The following is a 21,693-nucleotide window of genomic DNA, read 5'->3' as shown; positions in this document are numbered from 1 at the left end:
GCTGGTCAAAATGGGATTAACCAAGTTATGTGCGAACTTGTGAGCAATATAGTGACATTACACGCCAAATCGGAAAAAGTCGAAAATCCATCAGGAAGAGTTTTGTTTTTTTATATTGAAACGTAATAAACGACGCAACTAGTGATAAATGTAAACTAACAAGCAATATTTTTCTCAATTTATGAAGTAAAACAATAAAATCTGTAATAACAATCTTTTCTTTTTCAAACTAAATTTAACAATTAAATATAATGATATTTGTTATTTTCTTAGATTCTTAATAGATCATGAAAGGTTGTTCTTTTCAGTCTGCGCCTGCTATTTCTAGTCTCTCCTAGTTGTCGGGCTTCACTCTTTACATGATTTTTTTAACCTTTTTAAATGTTTTGATGCTGTTTCGCGAATGACTTCCCGAACCATTTTTAAATGAAGATCACGATGCAGATCCAAATTGCGTATGTACCACTGAGCATTTACCATTTTACGCAGAACTTTGGTTTGAAATCTTTGCACAGCTTCGATGTAAGTATTACGGGCCAGCGCATCCCCATAGTTGAATTCCATATGCCCAAATAGGTTTCAAAGTTTGATTGTAGGCTAGGATTTTATTTGATGAGGGCGATTTTTTGCCGATCAACCAGTTTATTTGTGGAATTTTAGTTTTAGTTCTCAAACTTTTTTTGTATATGCTCCTTCCAATTCAACTTTACATCCAACGTCATACCAAGATATTTCACCGAGGTGGAGTACGGGATTACTTCTGTTTAAATGAGTTAAGCATCCACCCCCTCTACTCGGTAAAACTGGCGCATCCTAGTGCTACAGTGCAATTCACCACAGCTGATGACACTTCAACGCAACTCACCACACCTGTGCTCCTATCCATTAAACGAAAAGGATGGACATCGGGATGGGACTTACAATTCGTTTTAAACCATTCGAGCAACACATTCGCTTCGCCACTGCGCCGCGTCAACGTTTTGCACCTCTAACGCGATTTTCCAGTTCGACGGCATCTCGTTCGCCAGCATCGGAAGATATTACTCCGAATTGAAGTCCCACCGCTTATCTCGCCGATATTTATAATAAATAACTTTATAAAATATACATTTATGTTATAAATAAAAGTTAAATGGCTTGTGCATTTTAGATCCGTACGCATTTTTATTTACTAAAGTGAAAGTGATTAGTATGTTTGTTTGCAAATTTGGCAGCAAATTGTTCATGGTCCTTCGAGCCTCAAAGACAGGCACTATAAATTAACATCCACATATTATACATATGTATGTACACGAAACATAAATTTAGCAGTGCAGTGACACCAAAAATAAAACACATACATATGTATACACATATATAAATTTATACCTAATGCTACATATTTGCGCACATAACAAAAAGTGTGGTGATGAGAAAACAAAAAAACAAACTTATAAAAGTGCAGTAAAACAGTGCGGTAAACAAAACAAAGCAAATTAAAATATATTTATACATTATGTAATACAAAAATTACAAAAAAGGTGAAGTGACAAACACAAAAACAAATTACAAAGAAAATCAAAGCAAAAACCAAATAAAACATAAATCGGGCGCGAAATGGAAAGGCACCTAAACAACAAAGCATAAAAACGGATCAAATGGGCGCGAATAATTAAAACAAATATACAAACAAACAACAGCACAGGGAGGTAGCCAGCTGGAATACAGCACGGAGAACAAAACGCAGAACACAGGCAACACATACACCCTACAAAATACTTATACCATACAGAGTACCAAGTGAGAGTATTATGTACTTTATTTATTTGATATATGCCTACAGCTTATAAAATTTTACCAAACACGGCAAAAGCCGAAATATTGTTTAAAATAATAGATGTATATATCGAGATATGCAAGTGTAAAAATATAGAAGCTTACTTTTGCGTACTTAAAACATACCAGATTTCCAAAAGTAAAGAAAAATTCAAATATTTACTTGTTGAAAAGTCCCGGCAGTACCCTTTATGCTTAATAAAGTAATAAGCAGGACTGCTATATAAGAGCACAAAAGAGAATAACTTTTTTCAATTCCGTTTCGCACATTCCTTCTATTGAAAAATATACTTTATATACCCTACACTGGGTGCAAAATTATTAATAATATAAATTATAATTAAACTTCAAAGAAAAAGTAATCGTAATTTCCGTAAAGACCTAAACGGAAAAGTAAACTAAACTCACAAAATACGTTTATTGGAACTGATAATTCGGGTGGTGGAGCACGGTGCTCGCTCGTTCCGTTGATGTGGTTGGCCGTGGGGAAACGGTCGGTGCAAATTTATTCCACAAAAGTTAAATAAAAACCAAAAAGTTCCATATAATACATGTATTTAAATATAATATAATTGGACAAACACTTACCACGTCTGTATAGCTGTACGGTCGCAAAAGGAGAGAGCGCGCGCAATTTTTATACTCTCGCAACAAAGTTGCTAAGGAGAGTATTATAGTTTTGTTCACATAACGGTTGTTTGTAAGTCCTAAAACTAAAAGAGTCAGATATAGGGTTATATATACCAAAGTGATCAGGGTGACGAGTAGAGTTGAAATCCGGATGTCTGTCTGTCCGTCCGTCCGTCTGTCCGTCCGTCTGTCCGTCCGTCCGTGCAAGCTGTAACTTGAGTAAAAATTGAGATATCTTGATGAAACTTGGTACACGTATTTCTTGGCTCCATAAGAAGGTTAAGTTCGAAGATGGGCAAAATCGGCCCACTGCCACGCCCACAAAATGGCGGAAACCGAAAACCTATAAAGTGTCATAACTAAGCCATAAATAAAGATATTATAGTGAAATTTGGCACAAAGGATCGCATTAGGGAGGGGCATATTTGGACGTAATTTTTTTTCAAAAGTGGGCGTGGCCCCGCCCCCTACTAAGTTTTTTGTACATATCTCGGAAACTACTATAGCTACGTCAACCAAACTCTACAGAGTCGTTTTCTTCAGGCATTTCCATATACATTTCAAAAATGGAAGAAATCGGATAATAACCACGCCCACCTCCCATACAAAGGTTATGTTGAAAATCACTAAAAGTGCGTTAACCGACTAACAAAAAACGTCAGAAACACTAAATTTTACGGCAGAAATGGCAGAAGGAAGTTGCACCCAGGCTTTTTTTAAAAATTGAAAATGGACGTGGCGTCGCCCACTTATGGATCAAAAACCATGTCTCAGGAACTACTCTTCCGATTTCAATGAAATTCGGTATATAATATTTTCTTAACACCCTGATGACATGTACGAAATATAGGTGAAATCGGTTCACAACCACGCCTTCTTCCAAAATAACGCTATTTTGAATTCCATCTGATGCCTTCTCTGTATATGACGAGTATATACATTAGGAACCAATGATGATAGCGGAATAAAACTTTACAAAAATACGGTATTTGAAAAATATGTAAATGACGTATAATGAAATCTCGATTATCACTTTATCATGCGAGAGTATAAAATGTTCGGTGACACCCGAACTTAGCCCTTCCTTACTTGTTTTAGTTAGTGTTTAGTTGCGCGCGAATTGAAACTTCGAAAAAGAAGAAAAGAAATGACTGCTCTGCCGATACAGACGTGGCAAAAGAAATTGGGCGGGGGCGGCGTCAACATTCTCCGCGCCTTGCAGTATTACTGCAAATGCAGTTTACAATAAATTACTTAAAGCTAACTTAACTAACTGGCTCCTGCACTTCCTCTTCTATATCCCAGTGTCGTATTTTGGGTGAAGAGTTGTCCCACTGCCGCTGGTTGTAACTCTGGCAACATGAGCCGGTAGTAAACATCCACTCCCAATATTACATCGACTGGCGCTGCCCTGTTGGAATGGTCTTATAAGGTCTCTATATTGGCGTCGGCGTTATGAACCTGGTTGCAGTTCGAACTCTTATTAAAGCGGTTTGTGACAGCGCAAGTCTTTGTTGCCAAGTTTGTGTTGCATGCCTGTCCTTTATGATACGGCGTGCATCGGCTTGACGACGAACGTCTCTTCCACGCCTTCGTTTTGGATGGGGTGGCCGACGAGACGAATGGAGTCTGGTTCGGTCCGGACAATGTCGCTGAGACGAATTGAGTCTCAGTCGATCGTTGCCATGCCGCCAATCCGAAATGAAGTTACCAGCATGCCGAAGTCGGCGAGACGACTCGAGTCTGGCTCGATCTTGGGCGTGTGGTATGCGGGAGAGGCATCGTTGGTCAGAGCTTTGCGGATGCTTGACTGTTGACATCGGTGGACATGGTTGAATACGTCGGGCCGATTGCCAATGAATTCTCTTCCATTTCTATTGTTGTGCGTGTAGCGTTACGGCTGAAGTCGACATCCGTTCGACTTTAGATTGTGGCGATGCTTCCTCTTCATCTTCTCGTATTTCTTTGCAGCTGATACATGCTGTGCGTTATTTGTGCATGCTGTGACAATTGTATATTGTCATTTGTGGTGGTCGTACTTTGTTTGCTCGTTGACGACGCTGAGGATTATGCATGTGTTAGTGATTGGGGTTCCTCTTGTTTCACCGGTGGTTTTTTCTGGTGTTTTTTGAGCACCTGTATGAGTTCGCCCTTGACATTGAGTCGAATCTCTTCAGGTACACGTTTGATCTCCTCGTATAGTGAGAGCAAGAAGAGCTTGTCGGGATCACGATTCTTCCGTCTTTTTGCTTTTGCGGATTCTCGTTTCATTGCGGCTGCAGCATGTTGTTGGCGGCACAACAGATGCGAGTGCAGGCCGCCGTGGAATGCCCGCAGGTGTGGCATCGGATTGTGTTGTTGTGTCGAACTGATACCTGGTCACCGTTGTGCGATTGCATCCCAACGCCGGGTGCTCGAAATGCGCCACCATGTGTATAGGTGTGATTCGATGAGCCGGGCACATCATTTGTTTTGCCATCATTGCTGGCATGATCCTGTTGTTGCTGTTGATGCTGCTGATGTTGTTGCTGCTGTATAGATATAAAATTGGTATTATTTTTACTACAAATATGGTTTTGAGTTTGTTGTCGAGTTATTATTGAATTTTTCCCGTCACCTTTATCATTTATCTTCGTTTCTTCGAGGGGAACGGAACCTGTTATAATCCAACCGAACACCGTACGTTGTGCAGCGATGGATCCGAAATTTTTCGATTTTAGCGCATTTAGTATAATTTTCGGGTAAAGATCTGCTCCGATCAACAAGTCAACCTTTTGACTCGTATAGAAATTATTATCCACTAAGGGGATATTGGGTAACCATTTTAAAATTGAAGAGTTAATTGACCTGGATGGAAGCAGTCCATTCAATTTTGGCAGTACCAACGCTTCCGCTTTTAGTTTTAAACTTTTGTTACGGGGCGAGCCAATTGTGTTCGAGTATACCGACTGAACTCGTCCTGATACGGTATTATTCAATCCTGAAACTCGGGTGCTGACCTTTTTGCTTGTCAGATTTAAGCGTTTTTGTAGACTTTTGCTTACGAAGGTTCCTTCAGATCCCGAATCAATCAGGGCTCTGACAGTGAAGGTGCCCTCGTTGTGACATATGGTCACCATGGCCGTACCTAAGAGCATGCTTTGACTGGTAGGCACATTTGAAATATTGGCCTTAATAGAGGCCACATGAGATTTAGTAGAAATCTCAGTAGTGTTTGTGCTGTCAGATATCTGAGCTATATCCTCACTCTGATCCCGGTGAATCAAAGAGTGATGTCTTTGTTTACATTTATTACAATTAAACAGACTTTTACAATGTTTGACTTCATGTGAGTCCGATAAATAATTTAAGCAGACGTGGAGTCTTCTGACAGCATTTAACCGTGCGTTAGGCTGCATCTCAATAAATCTTTGACAAGTTTTCAAAATGTGTCATTGAGATGAGCACAGTTTACATTTAATATTGTTTGTTTTGGCGTGATGGGAATTGATGGGTTTGCATCCAATCCTTGACTGCAAGGTTGGAATCCGATCTTCACCATCAGCCGACTTAATCTTGGGTTGAGTACCCAAATCGCCTTTGAGGTTTGATATTTTCTCAAGCGTTTTAACCCGTTTAGTTAAAAACTTGTCTAACTCAACCCATTTTGGGATCTCTGCATCCGAATCCAGAGATTGTTCCCAAAGCGACAGTATATAATCCGGCAGTCGGATAGAACACAAATACGTAAGCTATCTATATATATGCCATGTATTTGTAAAGCTGAAATGCAGCTATTTATCTCCCGCTGTAAATTTCTGAGTTCGGTCTCAGATTCTGAAGAAATGTGCGGAAGCTTGAATAATAAATTTAATTGTGCGTTTACAAGCACTCGCTTGTTTTCATACCTACACAACAAATTATTCCAAGCCAATGCGAATCCGTCAATCGTCAGTGGCGCTTTCGAAACAATAGCTTTTGCTTCACCTCGCGTTTTCTGATTCAGATGGAATAACTTTTCGACTGGAGATAGCCTTGGGTTATTCCCATAAATGGCGGCAAATAAATCCCTAAATGAGGGCCATTGTAAAACATCGCCATGAAATATTTCGGTATCACATGGCGGTAAGTTAATGGTATACCTCACGGGTTCTACCGTTTGTTGTAACCGTTCAGGTTGAATCACCGTTGAATTTGAAGTTGGGCTTTGGTTGAAAGCCGTGAAGTTGTGCATGTGTTCGCCCATCAAGGCCGCGCAACACACATAAGCGTGGTAACTGCTTGAATATTTAAGCTTAATGTCGTCAATTGAGCTTGTGTCGGAAGGATCCACTTTTGGCAAACACAACTTGTATTCTGACTTTACCTCTGCCCACAGAGATTTCAGTTCAGCTTGCTGTACCTCAAGAGAGTAGGCACTTTGGTTATTTGCTGTTAGAGTAAAGGACTCCTCAAACTCCAGTAGAGCGTCTGCAGCTGTGATAAATGCTCTGATGGCTTCCATTGTGCTCGAAAATTGAACTGGAACTGCAAAAATGTTGCACAAAATCGGATCTAAAACTTTGAAATTAAAATTTAAAAAATATTTGCAAATATGTTGCAAAAAGTTCAAAAGTTATAGAACCAATCACGGACAAACTACAAATTAGTAGTGCGTTGTTTCTTAGTGAAGCGTGAATATTCGAAGGCACAAAAAAACATTAATAAATTTAAAACTATTTTCGCAAAGTATTTTTCGAATTTAATTAGAATGAGCTTGCTGGGTAATCGGCCCAATGCACTTGTACTTGCACTTGCAAATTTAGTGAAGTATTTCCTCAAAGTATTTTTCCAAAATTTAAATTGCTGGGTAATCGGCCCAATGCACTTGCAAGCCTAGTCTCTAAATATGTGTGTACGCAAACAAAATTGCTTTGTGCTTAATTGCCTTATTAAAATCCAAATACAAATACAGACAAAAATTCACAAGCACTTCACTTTCACTTTTGTTCACTGGGTTATTAAATTTAACACTACACTATTTGTTTGTTGCTGTCCTTCTGGGATGGCTGCTGCGCTGCTTTGCCTTTGCTGCTTTCCCTTTGCTGCTCTGCCGGTGCTGCTCTCCCTTTGTTGCTTAGCCTTAGCTATTTGGCTTTCTTGCTGTCGCTCACTTCACTTTTTCTAATTTCTCACTTCACTTGTAAATTTGTAATTTTGTTTTTTTTTTTTTTTTGTTTGCACTCGCGAAACTGCAGCTGCGTTATTGCTGCTTGCCTTTATTGCTATTAGAGCAATATATGGAAAGGCAGAGTTGAGCGACTAGACTCAAATTAACCACAAGAAACACACAAAAAACCGAGAGAGATTGTTGACGCTTCAGACGAGGTTCGTGCGTCCAAGAAATTTATACAGTAGAATCGCGAAAAAGTTAACCAAAATGTACGAAGGGTATTTTACTTTTCCGAAATATTAACTTTTCCAAAGGGGCTTCGATTTTGAAAAAAAAAACACGGAAATAAACATAATTTTGGTGATATAATACGTTCAACATAAACTTAGATTTAGTTTGTACTTTTTCACATTATACATATAAGGGCTGGTTTAAAGAAGCGGTCGAGACTTGTTTGTTTCTTTTCTTTTGTGTAATAGCTCCTGACAATTTTCGTACGCATATTAATAAGATGTGATATCTGATTTGCATCATTATTGTTTTCATACCACTTTATCAAGGTATTGATGCATTCAACTGCTTCGGAAAAACTGACTTTCTGTTGTTGCATATCTTCCTCGACAACTGGTTCTTCATCTTCATTGTTAGACACTTCGAAATCTTCATCATCTTCCGTATTTTGATCGTCGTTCCAATTTTCGATGTCTTCACTGCTGACGTTAACACCACCCACCTTGGACAATAACGATGGTACCTCTCGATGTGTATCATCGTGAGAACTATTTGATCTAATCAATGTAAGCAATGGAATTTCGTCTTCGCTGTCGTATTGATCATCGTCCCACTGTTTTATATTTTTCTAAGCTTTTATAAGCACAGCTCTTGGCAATTCATCCCATGCTAATTTAAGCAGCAAGATGGCATCACGAATTGAATGCCCTTTCAAAATATTCTCAACCGGAATGTGTTCTTGTGCTACAATGTTCCATAACAGTTTAGCCCGGTATTCTAACTTGACTAGTCTTATGGGATTTTGATCCATGAGCTGCAAAACAGCTGTCACGTTAGGTGGTAAAAGCATTGCCGCAATGTTTCCATCATCTGACTGTAACTTGTCAATTGGCTTATGTGCAGTACAGTTGTCAATCAGCAATAATGCCCTTGGTGGTAAATTATTTTCAGCAGAAAATTTGCGAACCTGACAAATATTTTGGCACACTTAAAAATTTTAAAGGATAGAAAAAATAAATTTACCTGCTTAATAAAGGAATGATGGAACCAGCGGAAGAATAGCTCTGAATTCATCCAAGACTTTTGCGAGTTAGCATATTCCAATGGGTTTTCAAACCCCTTGAAGCAACAGGGGTTTGCGGATTTACCAATTATCAATGGTTTCAACTTATGCGTTCGCACACAACATAAATGTGATTCTATCCTTTGCTATTTTTCGGCCAGGTGCCGTCTTTTCGTTTGCCGCGACAAATGTTTTATCGGGCAGGAAACGATAAAATAATCCAGATTCATTTGCGTTATAAAGCTGCATGTCCGAAATTTCTATTTCATTCATTTTTGCCCGGAAATTATGAATGAACGGTGTTATTCCTGACTTGTCCCTTGAGAGGCTTTCCCCACAAATTTTTAAGTGGCGAATACCGAATCTTTTCTTGAAATTTGCAAGCCATCCATCACTTTGAAATTGTTTTCCTGTGTGCAATTTGGCAAATTCGAGCTTGGCTCTTGCCTTTAAAATTGGACCACTCATTGCACAATTACGCTGTCTTTGGCATAAGAACCATTTATACAACCTTGCCTCAAGAACGGGATATTCCGATTTATGTAAACTTTTCTTGGTTGCAACTTCATGTGTGTTTGCCACTGCCTCCAAAATTTCATGACGTTTTTTCTTTATTTTTGAGATGGCCGCCTTAGATACATTATAATCCAACGCCAATCGATTTCCATGAATAACTTCATCGAGTTTTCTTAAAATCTCAGCTTTTTGATGCAAATTTAATCTGATTTGCAATGATTTTCTCTGCTTTGTTGGCATTTTTTAACACACTAACCATAAACAACTCGCAAGTTTAAACGCTCATGACACACTACGTATATATGTACCTCGCGATACCGACTATAATTTTTACATAGAAATTCGGGGAATACATAGCAATGAGGGGAATAACCGAGCTTGTTTTTCTTGCCAAACAAACGGTTGGGCTTGAAAAAATAGAAAAGCTCAAAAAAGTTAACCCAAAGTTAACTTTTTAGAGCAGTACGTGGACGCTCAAAATCGGTAAACTTAGCCGAAGGTTTAACTTTCTCGCGAGTTAACTTTTGCGCGATTCTACTGTAATTTTATTCGTATAACAGTGTGTGTGGTTTTTTTTTTTTTACAAAGTGAAATATTCAGTGCATTTGCCAGGTGTATTTGTTGCTGTACTTAAATGAAGTACAATACTACCTGCAATCTTGTGCGTTGATTTTGTGGGTAGAGTGCCAAAAATAAGTTTTGGTCTCCACTTCACACAGCACAATGGGTTTTGTACATAAATGATGCACAAATTAACCAATCTATTGCCTTTAAGCTTGCAGAGCACAAATCCAAAATATGTTTGGATGTAACTTGCGTGTTGCTAAATTGGGCAAATTATGCACTTTCACTTTAAATAAAAATCAACTTGTTACCTGTTATCCGGCTCGAAGGACCAATGATAATTCGGGTGGTGGAGCACGGTGCTCGCTCGTTCCGTTGATGTGGTTTACCGTGTGGAAACGGTCGGCGCAAATTTATTCCACAAAAGTTAAAAAAAAACCAAAAAGTTTCATATAATACATGTATTTAAATATAATATAATTGGACAAACACTTACCACGTCTGTATAGCTGTACGGTCGCAAAAGGAGAGAGCGCGCGCAATTTTTTTAGTTAGTGTTTAGTTGCGCGCGAATTGAAACTTCGAAAAAGAAGAAAAGAAATGATTGCTCTGCCGATACAGACGTGGCAAAATAAATTGGGCGGGGGCGGCGTTAACAGGAATGAAAACAAAAAAAATCAGTTTCAAAAAATACACATAAGTTTGTGAACACAACATACAAAAAGCTCGGATAGCAACAATTATTAATGTGAAAAATATACATTGAAGCAACGTATAAAAAATATATTAAAACATACATACATATATATCTTTTCAAAGTCCACATTGGCATCTATCCGACAATACCTCTTGTTCTTTGGCAAACAAAAACAAGCAGGATTGCTTGCAAAAAGCAAATTGATCTCTTCAACGAGCTCTCAGTTGCACAAAACATAAGTACATACAAGCCAAGTATTAGGGTGTCCATATATACCGACATATGTATATTCATTTTCAAAAAAAAAAAAAAAAAAAAAAAAAAAAAAAAAGAAAACATTGCAAAAATGGTTAATGACGACACAAATCAAAATACACCTGGAGCTACACGCTCAAAACAGGTTGCTAGATTTATATCAGAAAGAGACAGTTTAGCAAGATACTGCACTAGATTTGCCTCTTCACCGATTCACGAAAACTGTAACGAAGCTTTTTTCTGCCCCTGCTTCTTACAAGTATAAATTGCTGAGGTATACTCGTCGTGTCCAGGGTTCGTTACAATAAATTTGTAGATACTGGGGCTCCTCTGCGAATCGTACTTTATTTCATTCAACTTAAATTAAAATGTAAAATGTAACATACATATATTAATCTATGTTACAGAATAGTCTTCTGCGTTGTACTGTCGTCGCCCGGGGACGACGCTGTCAGGGTAACGGTTCTGTGTGGCCCGTTAGGGCAATACCGTTTCCCGCTCTGTTGCGCTTCTGGGCGCTAGACGGCTTACTGCCCTGTACCGCGACGATCACACGCGGCTACTTCTGCCGGCACTCGCGTTGGCTTCGCTGGCACTATCCTCTGATGTACGTTGACGCTTCCGTGTAGCCTTCCTTGCGTACACGTTGACACTCCTCTGTTACGACGACTGCGCCCGGCTATTTCTGCCAGCGCTCCTGTAAACTTCGACGACGATGTCCTGGCTTATATGTACGTTGACGCTCGTGTGCTACGACGACTACACTCGGCTACTTCTGCCGGCGGTCGTGTAGGCTTCGATGACGCTGTCCTGATGTACACGTTAGCACCCGCGTGCTACGACGACTACGTCCGGCTACTTCTGCCGACGCTCGTGTAGGCTTCAATAACGCTGCATTGTTATACCCGTTTACGCTCCTCTGCTACGCTGGAGAGGTCCTTTTAATTACTTTGCCGCGTAAAGATCCCGGATCACGGAAGACTGCGTTAGCGACCGCGATGTTAAAGGTTGAGTTGGTCAGAGGATAAACTCACTACCAAGCTCACCCTTAACAGACGGCGTTCACAAGCCAGGGTACCAAGACTAGCCAGAGGATAAACTCACCGCGTAGTCTGATGCCAAGCGTGCGTACGCTGTCACAGTCCCGTGCTGACTGACTGATCATCCATCACCTAACTCCCCAACAAGCCTGTGCTGCGTGCTAAACATTCGCAACATGTTGCGTTGGGATGGCGTATGTTGCTGGCAATGGCGTGGTTTTACCGCTGCGTATGTATGCTTGTTGTTGTTTTGTCTACTTGTCTGATTTCTCCGTCTCCGTGGTATCCCGTTGTATTGCTTGCGTGGCGTGATTTTACTGCTGCGTATGCGTTGTTGTTGTCATTTCATCTGCATGTCTGGTTTCTCGATCTTCTTGTGTTTCTAGAAGTGGCGTGGTTTTCCCGTTGTGTTATGAACAATAGGGTGTGCCTTTATGGGTTGTGTGGGCTAAATTCTGTATAGATATTTAGTTCTCACAAAACTCGGAATCGTTATTAGAAATAAAAAGTCAAAATCTGAAAAATTTTTGTACTCGCCTCCAAGCGGCTCATGACGCCATTGTAGTTTCTGACGATTCAGATCTACCATTCAATTTTAAATTATCTGCTTACGCCATATACGAAAACTGCTTAGACCAGTACGAAGAAACAAAAGCTATGATCTTCGATCAATTAAAGCTCATTAATGCAATTGCACCTACTCCCCACAGTAGAGTAGAGCTGCCACAAGTAGACAGTCAGAAGGCAAGTTCAGGCATCCACCTCGAGGTGCCCGCATGTGACACAGAAACCTTTTACGGAGGTTATGAGGAATAACCGCCTTCCGGGACTTGTTCACGGCCGTGTACATTAGCCATCCTAAATTATCACATGCGCAAAAATTGTATCATCTCAGATACAAAACTAAAGGTCAACCAGGCGAAGTAGTCAAACAGTTCGCATTAAATGCGAATTTCAATTTGGCTTTGGAAGTTCTAAAAGCTAGATACGAAAACGAAAGAATACTGGTCGATAAACAAGTAACGACACTAATGAACTTGCCAAAAATTAAGAAAGGAACAAGTGTAGAATTCATCAAACTAGAATCCACTAATTGTCGGTCGGTCCTATCGACACTAAATATCCCCACAGACAGCTGGGACCCTATTCTGGTAAATATATCCACCGCCGCATTACCAGAAAAATCGTTACTTCTATGGGAGCAATCGCTCTCTTCACGAAAAAAGTGCCCAACGTGGCAACAAATGAAAGATTTTCGCACCACCCAATATGAAATTGCGGAAAGGTTAGAAGAAAAAATAAACAAAACTAAGAACAAACACGACCAAAATAGAAGCTTAAATAGACCCCAAGTAAGTAACAAAAACAATTTAAACAAAAACTTTCACAAAACACAATCGTTCACATCCGAACAAAAAAAACATACGTCATGCGAACTATGTAGAAGAGGGCATAAACTTAAAACTTGCGAGAAGTTTAAAAAATTAAACATTAACGAAAGGAACAACTTTGTCAGATCAAAAAGACTCTGTACAAACTGCTTGTCCCATACACATAATCTGAAAAATTGCAAAAGCAAATTTAACTGCTTATATTGTCATAAAAGACATCATACAATGCTTCATTACAGCACATATCCCATCGCACCTCAAAGAAGCGCATATACAAAAAGAACCACGGGTTTAATTACAAAAGCAAATCCCGAAAACCAAAATACTAAAAATTGCCAAGAAACACCATGCTGTTCAAAGGCACAAAAATCTCAAACGCTGCACAGCGAAACACAAAATGGACTGGTTACAGAACTGGTCACCACCATACCAACTCAACTTGAGTATAATAAAAACAAATACCTTAATTCACAATTAAGTGAAATGCAAACGTTAAGAAACTTCCAATAACAAACAAAACTATAAAAGATCAGTATTGTGAGCACTTCTCTAAAGCCACAACTACTCGATCAAATAATGGCCGGTACGTCGTGCGACTGCCACTAGAGCCACAATTTCCCAATAATCCACAAAATTGGGATAAAAAACAAATTCAGAGTTACCTCTGACAGTCCAAATTAATTAAAGCACATACAACTTTTCGGCCCCGCAGGATGGCTTTCGCCAATAATGAAAAAAAAAAATTCTGTACAAATCCTAGAGCGGTGGCGGGCTACTAAACGCCAAATTAGTGCATACATACTACAACATAAAATACACAGTTGCATCAAAAAGTCGAAAAATCGACATTTTCATTAATTTTCAAAAATAAATAAAATCTCAAAAAGAAGTTAAGGGATCACCATACTCCCAATGCGATAAAGTGACGCACCTACACTTACAAAAAGCAAAGGTCGCTCTTATCGCATCTATGCAAGCCCTCCTCATATGGGTGAGTTAGGGAAATCGGCTCTACACAGCATTAATTATGATTAATGAAGATTTTTCTACTCTATGAACCGAAGCCGTTCTCCATTCACGGCCACGCTCTCGCAACTCTACTAGCAGTACGCCGAAATACATGCAATAGCATATATATATATAAAACTAGGCAAAATATTCGCTCAGGGGGCCCAGGATGTTTAAATGAGTTAAGCATCCACCCCCTCTACCCGGTAAAACTGGCGCATCCTAATGCTACAGTGCAATTCACCACAGCTGATGACACTTCAACGCAACTCACCACACCTGTGCTCCTACCCACTAAACAAAAAGTATGGACATCGGGATGGGACTTACAATTCGTTTTAAGCCATTTGAGCAACACATTAGCTTCGACACTGCGCCGCGTCAACGGTTTGCACCTCTAACGCGATTTTCCAGTTCCACGGCATCTCGTTCGCCAGCATCGGGAGATATTACTCCGAATTGAAGTACCGCCGCTTATCTCGCCGATATTTATAATAAATAACTTTATAAAATATACATTTATGTTATAAATAAAAGTTAAATGGTTTGTGCATTTTAGATCCGTACGCATTTTTATTTACTAAAGTGAAAGTGATTAGTATGTTTGTTTGCAAATTTGGCAGCAAATTGTTCAATTTCATTTCCAATATGTAAGGGGATAACACTTTTGTTAGTGAAGTTTATATGGATAGACTTCAACTCGTTTAATGTAATGTACGTAGGCATGCCGCTAGTAAACAAAATGTATAACAGTAGTCCCAGGACACTTCCTTGGGGTACACCTGTTTGATTCTGAAGTAGCGGTTGCTCAGGTAAGAGTCAATTAGATCGGTTAGATACTGTGGAAAGTGAAGTCTTAATTTGTGAAGTAAGCCATGGTGCCATACTCTATCAAACGTTTTGGATACGTCAAGAAAAACAGCTGCGCAATTGTGTTTTTTTCCATCGCATCTTCGATTGTGGTATATTGAGATCTAAATCGAAATTGATGAATGGGTATAAGTCCCTTTTCTTCAATTATGTTCTGAAGTCTTCTTATGACTACAGCTTCAAGTAGTTTAGACAAAATAGGCAACAGCGAAATTGGACGAGGCTTCATGTGCGCTTTTGCCTGGTTTTTGTACCATAATGATTTCAGATACTTTCTATGACAGTGGGACGTATCTGAGATTTAAGTAAACGTTTATTATCATCGTAAGCTTTGCTATTGGTTTTTGGCGTTAGATTTTTTAGTACATCAGCAGTCACCAAGTCGAAGCCGGGAGCCTTTTTTGGTTTAAATCTACTTTTAATAACATTTTCTACTTATTTATTTGTTGCTGATTGGATTTCACCCAGGTATTGCGATTCTTCCAGCGGTAGAGTACCATTGAACGCAAAAGGACTAAATGTTTTAGTTAGTTTCTCTTCCGCTTTTTCTTCGTCGCTTCTGGCCCAGGATCCGTTTGGCTTTCTGAGGGGTGCATACGACAATATCGGTTTCCTTGCATTTTTTACAGCTTTCCAAAGGGAATAAGTTTTTTTGTTTAGGAACAGGAGTACTTTTCCAAGCCGATTCCTGAATAGCTTTCGTAAATGTATGAACTTCATCTTCTAAGATATCTTGGGTTGTTATATTTGCTTCAAAATCAATATTTTTGTCGAGCATAACTTTGAAATACTCCCAGTCCGTATGTCTATTAGAGAGATAAGGTGGTATGTCGATTTCTCGTAGATGGCCATTTAAGATTAGATATACTGGCGAGTGGTCCGAAATTAAGGCCAATCCATGTTCCATGGTAATGAATTTCGTAGATGTTTGTCAAGTGATGAAAAAGTCGATCAGGTCAGGTAGTTTTCTTGTGTCGGAAGGCCAGTAAGTCAGCTTGCCAGTACACATAAAGTCGAGAAGAGTGATGATAGAAAATCCCTATTGGCAATTATGGTAAAGTGGACCAGCAAAAATAAATCAAAAGAATACAACGACTCTTCAAAACGCAAAGGAAAGATGGGTAGACATTGTTAAAAAGAAGAAGCCGATGGGAAAAAATTGGAACAAAACCAGATGTCATTATTATTATGTTTACGGTTGTACTCAGTATATTGTTAAACACAATTAAATTAAAAAAAAGATCTGTTTTATGCTGAATACACTTGGTTTTTTTTTAATAAGTTTTATTTGAATAAGCAATTTTATATTTCATAAATTTATTTAATATGAATATCGATGGTTGAGGCCGCGACACTCACATTCCGGGGGCGATTTGTCGGTGCTGGCGAACAAGTTGACGTGGATCGTGGTTGACTTGTATGATTAGGGCAGAGTAGCGTGAGGTGTATAAGCGAAAGTAAAACGATTGTGGCTGGGCGGCTTTTTTTTGAACGAATTGTTGATGTATTAATGAGCGAACTGCAGCTGACGAATTGAAGAGCTTTCCGGTTGTCGATTCCTTTTGTGAGTTGGGTTGCGTACGAGTGTGGTGTGTTGTAATGTCATCAGCTGTGGTGAATTAAGCTGTCGCATTAGGATGCGCTAGTTTTACCGAGTAGAGGGGGTGGATGCTTAACTCATTTAAACATCCTGAGCCCCCTGGACGAATATTTTGCCTAGTTTTGATGCATGTAATTCGGCTTCCTGTTGGTGGAGTAACCGAGGCCGCAGAATATTATCCGTAAGAAGCGATTTTGGTTTTAATAGCCAATTGTATTTTGTGTAAATATTCGTTCTTAAGGTAATAATTTATTTTGCGTGCTTTGACGACTTATTGTATTATTAGACCAAAAAAGTTGTTTGCTTTTATTAATTTTATTAGCTGTTTACAATTTATTATTTATCGGTTTGGCATACCGGTAGTTTATTATATGCCTTGTCTGTATTATCGGCAATGTTTGGACTTTATTTATTATCGGCTTATGAAAGATAGTAACTCCACGCCTGGCTCAGATATGGCCAGAATGGGTACTCCTTAGCCCTGGAGTTAGGACTGTGACAATAGAGGGATCTTTCGAGGGAGTGGCCGTGAGTAGGGAACGACTTCGATTCGTGGAGTAGATATTTTTGTATACATAATTTGAAGATTTGTATAGCAGATTTCCATAACCCACCCATATGAGATATGTGCGATAAGAGCGAGCTTTGCCTTTTGTAAGTAGGTGCGTCACTGTATCGCATTGGGAGTATGAGGATCCCTTCCTTTTGAGATTTTGTTTATTTTTGTAAATTTATGAAAAGTGTCGATTTTTGACTTTTTGATACAATTTTTTATATTTCATGTTTTAGTGCGTATGAACTAATTTGGCGTTGAGTAGCCGGCCACCGCTTAAGGATTTCTTCAGGATTATGTTTTTTTTTATTATTGACGTAAGCCATCCTGCGGGGTCGAAAAGTAGCATATATTTGAGTTTTTAATATTGTTAGACTGGATTCTGACTTTGTTTGTTCTGTCAGTTCGTGGAGTGTTGGAACACGGTGGCTTAAGTGGTAGTCGTACGACGTACCGGCCATTATTTGATCGAGTAGTTGTGGCTTTCGAGAAGCCCTTACTATACTGATCTTCTGGAATTTTGTTTAATATTGGGGGAAGTTTCCCTATATCTTGAAATTTCCTTAATTGTGAATTAAGATATGGATTTTGTTGTTTCTCAACTTGAGTTGTCATGGTGATAATTGGCTCTGCAATTAGTCCACTTTGTGTTTCGCTGTGCAGCGTTTTGGCTTTTTGTGCCTTTGAGCAACATGGCGTCTCTTGGCAATTTTTAAAATTTTGGATTTCGGGATTTGCTTTTGCTAAACCCATGGTTCCTTTTGTGTAAGCGCTTCTTTGGCGTAAGTTAGGATATAAGCTGTAATGAAGCATTGTATGATGTCTTTTATGACAATATAAGCAGTTAAATTTGCTTTTGCAATTTTTAAGATTATGTGTATGGGACAAGAAGTTTGTACAGAGCCTTTTTGATCTGACAAAGTTTTAATTTTAATTTTTTAAACTTCTCGCAAGTTTTTAGTTTATGCCCTCTTTTACATAGTTCGCATGACATTTGCTTTTTTTGTTTAAATTGTTTTTGCTTCTAACTTGAGGTCTATTTAAGCTTCTATTTTGGTCGTGTTTAATGGTCTTAATTTTGATTATTTTTTCTTCTAACCTTTCCGCAATTTCTTATAGGGTGGTGAGAAAATCTTTCATTTGACGACTTTTCTGGTAATGCGGCGGTGCAAATGTTTACCAGAATTGGGTCCCAGCTGTCTGTGGGAATATTTAGTGTCGATAGAATCCACAAACAATTTGAAATAGTGGATTCTAGTTTGATGAATTCTACACTTGTTCCTTTCTTAATTTTTGGAAAGTTCATTAGGGTCGTTACTTGCTTATCGACCAGTATTCTGTCGTTTTCATATCTAACTTTTAGAGCTTCCCAAGCCAAATTAAAATTGTCGTCATTTAATGCGAACTGTTTGACTATTTCGCCTGCTTGACCTTTAGTTTTGTATCTGAGGTGATACAATTTTTGCGCATGTGATAATTGAGGATGGTTTATGTACACGGCCGTGAACATGTCCCGGAAGGACGGCCATTCTTCATAACCTCCGTTAAAGGTTTCTATGTCACATATGGGCACCTCGAGGTGGATGCCTGAACTTGCTTTTTGACTGTCTATTAGTGGCAGCTCTACTCTACTGTGGGGAGTAGGTGCAATTGCATTAATGAGCTTTAATTGATTAATTGGAGATCATAGCTTTTGTTTCGTCGTACTGGTCCAAGCAGTTTTCGTAAATATCGTAAGCAGATGATTTAAAATCTTGTGGTAGACCGAAATATGGTTATCTGTAGTACTAGATTCCAGCATAAGAAGATTCATCAAGCTACCTGGCTGTCTCCGGATCATGTTGTGATAGATGGAAGACACGTCTCCAGTGTTTTAGATGTGCGTGCGCTCCGAGGTCCTAACATCGACTCGGACCACTATCTTGTTGCAGCTAAGATTCGCACTCGCCTCTGTGCAGCAAAAAACGCACGCCAACAAACACAAGGAAGGTTCGACGTCGAAAAGCTGCAATCACAACAGACTGCCGAACGATTTACTACTCGGCTTGCACTCCTGCTCTCTGAGAGCACTAGTCAACAACTCGGTATAGGGGAACTGTGGGACGGCATTTCAAATTCCATACGTACAGCTGCAACCGAAACCATTGGTTTTCGGAAAGAGCAAAAAAACAGCTGGTACGACGAGGAGTGCCGTGTCACAGCGGAGAGAAAACAGGCTGCCTACCTCGCAACGTTACGATCGACCACTACACGTGCGGGATGGGATAGATACCGAGAGTTGAAGAGGGAAGCGAGACGCATTTGCAGACAGAAGAAGAAGGAGGCCGAAATGCGTGAGTACGAAGAGCTTGATAAGCTGGCTGACAGGGGCAATGCTCGAAAATTCTACGAAAAAATGCGGCTGCTTACAGAAGGTTTCAAGACCGGAGCATACTCTTGTAGAACCCCCAAAGGTGATCTAGTCACTGATGCCCAGAGCATACTTAAATTATGGAGGGAACACTTCTCCAGCCTGCTGAATGGCAGTGAACGCACAACACCAGGAGAAGGAGAACCCGATTCCCCAATCGATGACGATGGAGCAGACGTTCCATTACCCGACCATGAAGAAGTTCGAATAGCAATTGCCCGCCTGAAGAACAACAAAGCGGCAGGGGCCGACGGACTACCGGCCGAGCTATTCAAACACGGCGGCGAAGAACTAATAGGGAGCATGCATCAGCTTCTTTGTAAAATATGGTCGGACGAGAGCATGCCCAACGATTGGAATTTAAGTGTGCTATGCCCAATCCATAAAAAAGGAGACCCCACAATCTGCGCCAACTACCGTGGGATTAGCCTCCTCAACATCACATATAAGGTTCTATCGAGCGTATTGTGTGAAAGATTAAAGCCCACCGTCAACAAACTGATTGGACCTTATCAGTGTGGCTTTAGACCTGGCAAATCAACAACCGACCAGATATTCACCATGCGCCAAATCTTGGAAAAGACCCGTGAAAGGAGAATCGACACACACCACCTCTTCGTCGATTTCAAAGCTGCTTTCGACAGCACGAAAAGGAGCTGCCTTTATGCCGCGATGTCTGAATTTGGTATCCCCGCAAAACTAATACGGCTGTGTAAACTGACGTTGAACAACACGAAAAGCTCCGTCAGGATCGGGAAGGACCTCTCCGAGCCGTTCGATACCAAACGAGGTTTCAGACAAGGCGACTCCCTATCGTGCGACTTCTTCAACCTGCTCCTGGAGAAAATAGTTCGAGCTGCAGAACTAAACAGAGAAGGTACCATCTTCTATAAGAGTGTACAGCTGTTGGCGTATGCCGACGATATTGATATCATCGGCCTCAACACCCGCGCCGTTAGTTTTGCTTTTTCTAGGCTGGACAAGGAAGCACAGAAAATGGGTCTGGTAGTGAACGAGGGCAAAACGAAATATCTCCTGTCGTCAAACAAACAGTCGTCGCACTCGCGATTTGGCTCTCACGTCACTGTTGACAGTCATAACTTTGAAGTCGTAGATAATTTCGTCTATCTTGGAACCAGCGTAAACACCACCAACAATGTCAGCCTGGAAATCCAACGCAGGATTGCTCTTGCCAACAGGTGCTACTTCGGACTGAGTAGGCAATTGAAAAGTAAAGTCCTCTCTCGACGAACAAAAGCTAAACTCTATAAGTCGCTCATAATTCCCGTCCTGCTATATGGTGCAGAGGCTTGGGCGATGACAGCAACCGATGAGTCGACGTTACGAGTTTTCGAGAGAAAAATTCTGCGAAAGATTTATGGTCCTTTGCGCATTGGCCACGGCGAATATCGCATCCGAACGAACGATGAGCTGTACGAGATATATGACGACATTGACATAGTTCAGCGAATTAAAAGACAGCGGCTACGCTGGCTAGGTCATGTTGTCCGGATGGATGAAAACACTCCAGCTCTGAAAGTATTCGACGCAGTACCCGCCGGGGGAAGCAGAGGAAGAGGAAGACCTCCACTCCGTTGGAAGGACCAAGTGGAGAAGGACCTGGCTTCGCTTGGAATACCCAATTGGCGCCACGCAGCGAAAAGAAGAAACGACTGGTGCGCTGTTGTTAACTCGGCTATAATCGCGTAAGCGGTGTCTACGCCAATTAAGAAGAAGAAGAAGGTAGATCTGAATTGTCAGAATCTACAATGGCGCCATGAACCGCTTGGAGGCGAGTCCAAAAAATTTTAAGATTTGTGTTATTGTTCATTATTTTAGTTGTATGTAGAAATATTTTTCAGTGTGAACTGAATACTTTTTTAAGTATATAAACGTGTTTTTTTTTGTAAAATACGGGT

General features: G+C 40.0%; 1 protein-coding gene and 1 pseudogene across 1 annotated transcript in view; both read right to left on the bottom strand.

Moving 5' to 3' along the window:
- Window positions 1-21,693, bottom strand: part of LOC126763974 (uncharacterized) — a 109,071-nt gene that overhangs the window by 27,260 nt on the left and 60,118 nt on the right. The gene's annotated exons all lie outside the window — the stretch shown is intronic.
- On the bottom strand, window positions 8,347-9,922 carry LOC126763904 (jerky protein homolog-like; annotated as a pseudogene).

This window comes from Bactrocera neohumeralis, unplaced genomic scaffold (assembly GCF_024586455.1).
Source record: "Bactrocera neohumeralis isolate Rockhampton unplaced genomic scaffold, APGP_CSIRO_Bneo_wtdbg2-racon-allhic-juicebox.fasta_v2 cluster09, whole genome shotgun sequence".
NCBI classification, from domain to species: Eukaryota; Metazoa; Arthropoda; class Insecta; order Diptera; family Tephritidae; genus Bactrocera; species Bactrocera neohumeralis.
The sequence above is the reverse complement of the archived record's forward strand: the minus strand, read 5'-3'. Positions and strand labels throughout refer to the sequence as shown.